A 9,756-nucleotide genomic window follows, 5' to 3' on the forward strand; every position below is an offset into this window, starting at 1 on the left:
GAATAGTCCTTTGGGACTAAAGTCTGTGGACTCCCTGGACCACCACGGGAGATAACGATGCCAGCCGCAACCCGGGAGCGGAGTCTAAGTGGACTCCTGGTCTTCGCCAGAGTCCGCCGCAAAGCGGGATGGTCTTGCTGCGGTGGGGAGCCACCAGGTCGCTCCACGGGTGCGACTAGGCCTGGCTGACAGGACCACGGATGGACGGCTGGCAGAACCTCGGATGACCACTAGGATACCAGACCACCACAGGATAACCGGACCGCCACAAGATAACCGGACCGCCACAGGATAATTGGACCACCACAGGAATACAGGACCGCTACAGGAATACATGACCGCCACAGGATTACAGGACCACCACAGGATTACAGAACCGCCACAGGATTGGAACACGGGAACACACCACGGGAACACACCACAGGAACACGGGAACACCACAGGAACACCACAGGAATACCACAGGAACACCACAGGAACACGGGGGCATCTGGAAACGCTCAGGAATCACAGAGGCGTCTGGAAACGCTCAGGGAGGCTTTCTCTTCAGTAGAATGACCTGAAGATCCAGCAGGGGATGCTGGGAGTCGCCAGGCTATATAGCAGAGCCGGGATGCCAGCGCCAATAAGAGAGTCTGGCGCGCGCCCTAGTGAGCGGGGATGCATGCAAGCTCGTCCAACAGCAGGAGCGCTGCCAGAAGAGCCAGAGCTAGGAGCCAGGGACCGGAGCCAGGAACCAGGAGATGTAAGTATAGACTTGGGGGAGTGGGGAGAGCAGCAGCAGGCAGTGTAGCACGGGTGCACCCGCGATCCACAACATGAATTGCGGAGGCACCCGCACCACAAGTCTGGGGCCGGGCAGCGCACGGGTGCACCCGTGATCCGAGATAATAGCTATGGGAGAACACTATAATCAATTTGTTTTTTACAGTACCCTGTAATGCAGTGGAATTATTCAGATGCACCACAAAGGCATTTTTGAAATCAACATACCAGAAGCTATTGGAACCTGTCATCTTGTAAAATGACATTCCTGTTGACAGTTTCCCTTTAAACAAACACTACTACTTACCTTGCTGCTTCATCAGTTCACCTACTATGTTTACTGACTGCTAGTATATAACTGTTGCAGCCAATCTGATTACCGTAATTGCGTCTCAGCAGTCAGTAAAAAGAGACTGTCGGGACTGGCAATGCTGGATTATCAGGAAAGAAAAGAGCCAAATAATGCTTTTTGTCTTATAGCATAATATTTGGGAAATGTTTCAATGATATTTTTAAAACATGTAAAACATGGTGCATTTACTAGCCAAATGCTCAATAAAATACAATACTATGTTATCTAAAATACAGAGAGTGGATAAAAATAATGAACGATGCTAACGCCATCCCGCCATCTACAGCCCAATAGTTAGAAAAGGTAGACCAGATTTAAAGGGTGGAAGAGATAGCAAGTTGGGCCAAAAGGAGAACGAGCTGTTTAACAAAACATGGAAGTGCTTGGTGCAGTTTAAGAAAAAGAGAAGGAATTAAAATCCTCAAGGGACCTCTTTACCAAGTTTTATGTAGCTGTAGCTTATTATTTCAGTATATTAGTATGCACACAAGACCTATATAGGACTATAAGGGATATTTCAGGGGAAACATAGTTTAGTTTAGTTATGTTGCTTGTTATTGCTAGACTCATGGAGGCCATACCTGTCTAGAGTATCCAAGAAGCCTTGTATACACTTAGTACGCTTTATGGCATACATTCTTTTACATTCCTATATATTTACCTACACCCCCACCCGATTCCCCCTACACATCCCATACAACATAATCTCTCACCCCCCCCCCCCCCACACTACCCATATCTCTCCTACATATCGCTTATGGGAGACACCCCAGCTTAACCTGTTTTGGTTCTGCAAGTTGCTGACAAACAATATTAATGAAGCTTTATATTACAATCATTTTTTTTTTTTTTAACAAAATAAATAAATAATAAATGAGAAACCAGTATCCTTTACACAAGATTCCGTAATTAATTTATTGTATGTTTTCCATTACTGTATGCGGCAATGCATAGCCCGAAGCAAAACTGCGGAAATTGTCATTTGCTGTCACATGTGGTAATATTGTTATACTAAAGTACCAGCAGAGAACTTAATTTAGACTCTCTAAAGGTCACTGGAAAATATAGCACTTGTCTCTGCTTATCTATTAGTAAGCTGCTGTTTAAAAATGAATCTCAACCTTGAATGACAGGCATAATAGGGTTTATTTACAAAGGGTCACAGATCGCAATTTCGTTGGACTGTGCATTGTTTTCGGGATTTAACAGGTGTCTGCGCTGGGATTGTGTCGCACGCGATCGGTTTTTGGCACCACTGCGCTGGCTTTCATGCGAAAGAAATCGGGGCTTGCCGTTGGAAGATCTGACTGATTCGGGATTTAAGTTTCAAATTGTGTTGCAAAACAATGCACTTACATACACCAGGAAGAAGAAGGTGAACTCCGGCGGACCTGAGCGTGGAAGTGACACATGCAGGATATCGGGCGCACAATCTTAGTGAATCACAACACAGTGTATTATCGTCGGTCAATCCACTTTCCGTGAACTCCAGGGGCCAGGTAAGTAAATGTGCCCCTGTAAGTTTTTCACAATTTACATTGCATTGACGGGCAGATGAGGTGATTTCTCAAAAAATTTTATTAAACTGATACACCAAAAATTTCCAAAAGCTTGAATATGAAATAAATGTATTCGTAACACTAGGTGTAGCCTATAGCCCCTGTGGGAAAATTATACTGAAAGGGGTATTCCGGGAATATGAACGTCTGATAGAAAAAGCCACAATGCTATAAATAAATGAATGTAACAAAACTTAATGTCATTAGTCACAAAATGGAGCTTAAATAGCTTGATTTTATGATTCCCGAAATTTTATGGCCTCTCCAAAGTTATCACCAAGATGGCTGCCACTGGAAACTACAAGTCCCATGATCCTTTAGTTCTCAGAAACTCCTCCTCCCTCTTATGCTCTGCTTCCAGTGATGATCTAACAGGTTTTCTTGCTCTGTTAACATAGTAATGATGTGTAACTGCCATCACCAAAACACCGTCCATACTGGATGCACTGCAACCAACCGACTACAGCCAAACATAGTGATGATCACATGACCTGCCCAGGCAGGTGCAGGACATGTGATGTGGACATGTGACCAGCAGCCATCTTCTGTCCTGTGTAGGCTCTGCAACGGACCGCGCGGAGGAAATTAACGGACTGATTAAAGGGCCAGTAGCATTTTGATTCTTCATTACAGTCTACAGTCTAACGGAGGCAAAATTTTAAATAACAACTAATTACATATTAGCTTATATTTTTAAGGACCCATTTGTATATGAATTATGCTGATTCCTGGAATACCCCTTGAACCAAATGTATAGTGGTGTGTCGTGTACCGCACCTCTATTGGGAAAAAATGGATACCAATTGGCGCTGGCACATTCTTTTCCTTCAAAGTAGGGTCTGTTTATTTCCATAAGACAAGTAAAAACAAAACAGCACATTTCGCACCTTCTTTAGGTGCTTCCTCAGGCCTAAAAATATATAAAATAATAAAATATATCGGAGGATATCATGAAAACAAGGAGGTTCCCTGTGCATGGGGGTAGTAGATAAGTTAGTCCATGGACTATGGGAATAATCCTAGATTGTGGCTATTACATGTCTGGTTATTCCAGTTTACATCTACACAGATCATAAGAACCTCCTCTATCTCCAGACTGCACAGCGACTCAATCCACATCAAGCCCGGTGGTCACTTTTCTTTTCCTGTTTTAATTTCCTTATAAATTTCCGTCCGGCTGAGAAGAACATGAAGGCTGAAGTCCTCTCTCGTGCCTCGTATATCATTGGGGAAGAACCAGTTCCTCGGGATGTCATCCCTCCTGAACAAGTGGTACTGGCTGTACCTCCTGGCAAGACCTACATACGACCTGCTCTCCGGAGGAGAATTCTGACTTGGGGACATTGCTCACATGTGGGCACCCTGGGGTGCAGTGCTCTGTAGTCCTCAGCGCTCTGCCATTGCTGATACACAGCTGCCCATGGTCTATGGACTTCATCACGGACCTGCCGCCTTCATCAAGCAATACCATAATCTGGGTGGTAACTTACCGTTTTTCAAAAATGTCTTATTTTGTTCCTCTGCCAAGTCAACCATCTTCTCCACGTCTTGCCAGCAAGTTCTTTTGTCACATCTTCCAAGTCCATGGACTTCCCCAGCACATCGCCTCTGACCGAGGGGTTCAGTTAGTCTCTAAATTCTGGCGTTCCCTCTGCAATCAACTTCAAATTGGACTTTTCTTCCGTCTATCATCCCCAGTCTAATGGGCAGGTGGAAAGAGTTAATCAGACTCTGGGCTGCTATCTACGCTATTTTGTTTCTGCCCGTCAGGATGATTGGTCCACTTTGTTGCCATGGCAAGTTTTCTTACAACTCCTTGGACTCTGCATCCGCAGGCTCCGCTCCATTTTTTTATCAATTATGGATTGCATCCACGTCCTCCTCTTCCTCTGCCTGTGTCATAGGATGTTCCCGCTGTTTAAGAATTGTTACGGGACCTGAAGACCATCTGGGAGCAGACTCGCCTTTACTTATTACAGGCTTCTGCCCGAACCAAGCTCCAGGCCGATAAAAAACGCAGGCCTCCTCCTGTCTTCACTCCTGGTGACAAAGTCTGGTTGTCCTCCAGGTATGTCCGGCTAAAGATGGCTACAAGCTTGGTCCTCGTTTCCCGGGTCCCTTCGAGGTGCTGAGTCGCATCAATCCAGTGTCCTACAAGCTGCGCCTTCCTCCCACCATGCGCTCCCCAAACTCCTTCCATGTCTCCTTGCTCAAGCTTGTCATCCTGAACCACTTCTCCTGGCAAGTACCTCCTGCTGCTCCTGGGGCCGACTCCTCTGACATATATGAGGTAAAGGAGATCCTTGATATGAAGACGGTGAGGGGTAAGCGGTTCATCTTGGTTAACTGGAAGGGGTTTGGGCCGGAGGAGAGATCTTCGGAGCCCGAGGACAATATCCTGGACCATGATCTCCTGCAGAGATTCCTCCAGCCCAAGAAGAGGGGGAGGCCTAAGGGGGTGGGGGGTTACAGTCACGGGCTGTCCCACAACCCATATCACGGGTCGCTGGCTCACCCATGCCCTTCAGCCCACGCTAGTGAGTCGCCTGCGAGCTTTACCCATCCCAGCTCCTGCATTTTCTTCCTCCGACATGTGCAGGCGTTCCCGACTCCTAGGGCGTGCGCACGCCGGCTTCTCTAGATTTAACGTGCCGTTAATTGGCGCTGCCCATTTTCTGGAAATGCATATAAGCCACGAGACTGTCACCTGCAAAGGTACCTCGACCTTGACTGCCAACGCGTGCTAGTCGCACCTGTGGAACGACCTAGTGGTACCCCACCGCAGCAAGACCATCCTGCTTTGCGGCGGGCTCTAGTGAAGACCAGGTGCCACTAAGATTCCAGTCACAGGTATCGGCTAGTAAAACCTCCTGCGGTGGTCCAGAGGATCCACAGATTCCGAACCCTGACATTATAGCTAATTTATGAAGTTTTCCTGGTGCCATTATAAGAACCTTGACAGGTATATCCAACTACACTTTTTAACACATAATATACATAAGTAGGGCGATTTATAAAATATGATTATCTCAAAAAAGGAACATTATAATAAATATAATAAATTTACACACATTTACATATATGAATTTCATTGAAAGCCAGCATTATATTTCCTTATATAAAATGTATATGGAGAAATGGTAAAAACATATATAGATATATATGCATACAGACATATGTTACAAAGTGAGCATATACATAAGACCTTTTGCCCTAGGGCAGCGGTGGCGAACCTATGGCACGCGTGCCAAAGAGGGCACGCAGAGCCCTCGCTGCTGGTACGCGCCCCATCCTCCCAACCACTGCCAAGTGCTGACAACCACTGTCCACACCTGGTTGTCATGGCTGTTAGCAGTATCGGAGCTGACACTGCCTGCTCTGTCACACTGATCACTGCAGCGCACAGGACGGTAAGCTTCCTGGGCTGGCAGCATAATGATGTCATTACGCTGCCAGCGCTGGGCACCTTACTCCGTGTGTGCTGCAGTGATCAGCCGGAGGAACGCAAAGTCTGAGGTGAGTTTTTTTTTTTTTTATTCAGCGCATCCACGGGGGGGAAATTGATCAGCAGGAAGGCTGATTTCCTGCCCGCTCCCGCCCCTTCCCTAAGCAACCGGCCCTAAACTCACTGTGCCGCTACCACAAGCCCCCCTGCGCCCGCACCCCAGCCCGCTGTCGCACCCCTACCCCCCCCGCCGAAACTCCGCCCACACTCCGCCCACTAATGCAATTTGCCCGACCGAACTCCGGCCGCTCTCACTACCCCCCCCCCCTCAACTCCGGTCACTGCCCCCCATCACCCCCTCCCCTGGAACTTATGCCTCATAACCCCACTGCCCCGAACTCCAGATGTTGCATTACCCCCCCCCCGGCCCTAACTCTGGCCGCCCACCCTCTGCCCATCTACCCTACTGACCGCCTCTCCCCCGGAACAACAGACACCTGAACTTCTGCCCACCAGCATGGACAACCAAAGAGTAAGTAACATATGTATTTTTCTTTATGTATTTATGTATATGCATATTATATTATATATTTATATGTGCATTTATATATTTATACCTGTGTGAGGGCTTATTTTTTGCGTAACATATTTTACTTCTCATTTATTATTCCATTTCGTGTATTGGGAGGCTGGATTTTAATACTTTCGCTGTGCGCTCCAAATCATTTGTGTCCTTTATTCTTTGGTTCGGTAAAATCACAGTGATACCAGATTTGTAGGTTTTATTGTGTTTTAATACTTTTTCAATAATTAAAACAATTAAAAAGAAAATAGTTTCGCCATCTTGTGATGCTAATAACTTTAATGTACGGAGCTGGGGAGGTATGATTTTTTTCTTAATGAGCTGTTGTTTTCATTGCTACCATTTTGAGGACTGCGTGACCTTTTGATAACTTTTTATTACTCTTTTATGTGATGTAAAATGGTGTAAAAGTGGTGTTTCAGTGTGTATAGGACTGCTGTAATCTGAGCTCTGACAGTCCTGTGTAAATTGATTCTAAACTAAACCGTCAGTTTTCTGGTTAAATTGCAGTACTGGCACTTTGCGATAAGTAATTAGGTTTTGGGTTGCAGTTTGGGCACTCGGTCTCTAAAAGGTTCGCCATCACTGCCCTAGGGTTTTCAGTAATGTAGAAACTGATATATAGATAATGAATTTATATAGTAAAATTGATTAATGAATCAATGAAAAAGTAAATCCTTGGTCTATTAATGATAAATAACAAACAATAGGTAGATATACAGGCAGTCCCCGGGTTACATACAAGATAGGGTCTGTAGGTTTGTTCTTAAGTTGAATTTGTATGTAAGTCGGAACTGTATATTTTATCATTGTAATCCCAGGCAGAACATTTTTGGTCTCTATGACAATTGGATTTAAAAAATGTTGGGTTGTCATAAGAATAAGTATTAACACTAAAGCTTCATTACAGACACATTTGATAACTGTTACAGCTGATCATTATAGCCTAGTTCTAAAGCACAATAAATTATCAATATCCAGAGGTCCTTTTGTAACTAGGGGTCGTATGTAAGTCGAGTGTTCTTAAGTAGGGGACCGCCTGTATATTGCTGTATTGGCTAGAGATTGAACAAATGAGTCATTGGTATTTACCTGTATCTGATGATGTAGGGTGTCTGATTTTTTGGTGTCTGATAAAGAAATGTTTTGATAGACCCCTCACATGGTCTATCAAAACATTTCTTTATCAGACACCAAAAAAATTAAAAACTATTCAAGATTACGCCCATCGACCATATCCCTGAGAACACACACAATAGATATGAAACATTAAGCAAGCGGGAGGTCTACTGGATTATCAGATTAAATACATTGAAACCATATGGTATTTAGGCACCAAAACTTTAGATAAAAAATGCAGCAACTGACAGAAGGCTTCCCAATACCAGCCACCCTACATCATCAGATACAGGTAAATACCAATGACTCATTTGTTCAATCTCTAGCCAATGCAGCGATGTCAATTTAAATTTACTTATATATATACCTGTTGTTTGTTATTTGTTTATGACTACTATGAATTTTACTATATAAATTCATTATCTATATATCTACATTACTACATTACTACAATTTCTACATTACTGAAAACCCTAGGGCAAAAGGTCTTATGTATATGGTCACTTTGTAACATATGTCTGTATGTATATTTATATATACACTCACCGGCCACGTTATTAGGTACAGCATGCTAGTAACGGGTTGGACCCCCTTTTGCCTTCAGAACTGCCTCAATTCTTTGTGGCATAGATTCAACAAGGTGCTGGAAGCATTCCTCAGAGATTTTGGTCCATATTGACATGATGGCATCACACAGTTGCCGCAGATTTGTCGGCTGCACATCCATGATGCGAATCTCTCGTTCCACTACATCCCAAAGATGCTCTATTGCAGGGGTCTCAAACTCAATTTACCTGGGGGCCGCTTGAGGTAGATTCTGGGTAAGGCTGGGCCGCATCAAGTTTTCCACACAAAATGCACTTACAAAATAGCATTATTCAGAATCAAATGTCATGGCGTCTCCCAGCGCAAGGAAAGCCCCGAGCTGGGAGACATGTTTTTTCTCTATGAACGCGTCCTGTGCACCGAGGGGTCCCAAGCTCCTACCGCACTGAGCCCAGTCAGGGACACTCCATCGCCCCCCCTCCCCCCCGGTACTTGCCTCCCCGTGTCCCTCCCATCGAAGAAGATGAAGTCGCCGCTCTGACCTGCACCAAGGGCTTTCAGAGCGGCGACTTCATCTTCTTCAAGTACCGGAGGGAAGGGGATTAACCGGTTACGGGCCCTTTCCTGTTTTTTCATGTCCATTTTTCACTCCCCACCTTCAAAAATCTATAACTTTTTTATTTTTACACGTAAAGAGCTGTGTGACGGCTTGTTTTCTGTGTAACAAATTGCACTTCACAGTGATGGTATTTAATATTCCATGCCATGTACTTGGAAGCGGGAAAAAAATTCCAAATGCAATGAAAATGGTGAAAAAACGCATTTGCGCCATTTTCTTGTGGGCTTGGATATTACGTCTTTCACCAAGCGCCCCAAATGACATGTCTACTTTATTCTTTGGGTCGGTGCGATTAAGGGGATACCAAATTTGTATAGGTTTTATAATGTTTTTTACAAAAATTAAACCCTCCTGTACAAAACTTATTTTTTTGATTTTGCCAAATTCTGGCGCTAATAATTTTTTCATACTTTAGTGTACGGAGCTGTGGGTGGTGTATTTTTTTGCGAAATTTGATAATATTTTCAATGATATCATTTTTAGGACTGTACGACCTTTTGTACTGATCACTTTTTATAGATTTTTTATATTTTTCAAAATGGCGCTATTTTCCGTTACGGGGTTAAAAGCAGTGAAAAACCGTTATCATATTTTGATCGGGCATTTTCGGACGCGTCGATACCTAATGTGTTTATGATTTTTACTGTTTATTTATATTTATGTCAGTTCTAGGGAATGGGAGGTGATTTGAAATTTTAGGTTTTTTTATTATAATTTTTTTTTTTTAAACTTTTTTGTATTTTTATTTATACTATTTTTCAGACTCCC

The sequence above is a fragment of the Engystomops pustulosus genome, chromosome 1 (genome assembly GCF_040894005.1).
Source record: "Engystomops pustulosus chromosome 1, aEngPut4.maternal, whole genome shotgun sequence".
Lineage (NCBI taxonomy): Eukaryota > Metazoa > Chordata > Amphibia > Anura > Leptodactylidae > Engystomops > Engystomops pustulosus.